This window comes from Piliocolobus tephrosceles, chromosome 12, assembly GCF_002776525.5.
Source record: "Piliocolobus tephrosceles isolate RC106 chromosome 12, ASM277652v3, whole genome shotgun sequence".
Classification (NCBI taxonomy): Eukaryota; Metazoa; Chordata; class Mammalia; order Primates; family Cercopithecidae; genus Piliocolobus; species Piliocolobus tephrosceles.
Window position 1 is genome coordinate 49,970,900 of NC_045445.1, and position 338 is coordinate 49,971,237.

Here is a 338-nt window from a genome sequence, read left to right on the forward strand (position 1 = left end):
GCAGATTCCTCCTGATGGGATAGAAAAGGGATGCAGTGATAGTTCCAACCTTAGCAAAACTGTGATGTCTTCAAAGTTCAGCTTCAGTGTCTGCTTGCATTGTCGGCCCCCTTTTGCCTTATTGCTGGAGTGCTTTCGATTCCCCATACACCCCTTTTTCTTCTTGGCCTCTTTCCCCTTCCTCAAATACTTTTGCCCAAAGCACTCATTCCCACTCATATGTAAGACCGATAATGATGATAATCACCACAGCGAAGTGGGAGTGTAAGAAATTGATAATGATGATAAGCATGATGGCAGAACGTGCCCCTCTCAAGAGAGATTTGAATGTTGAAAAG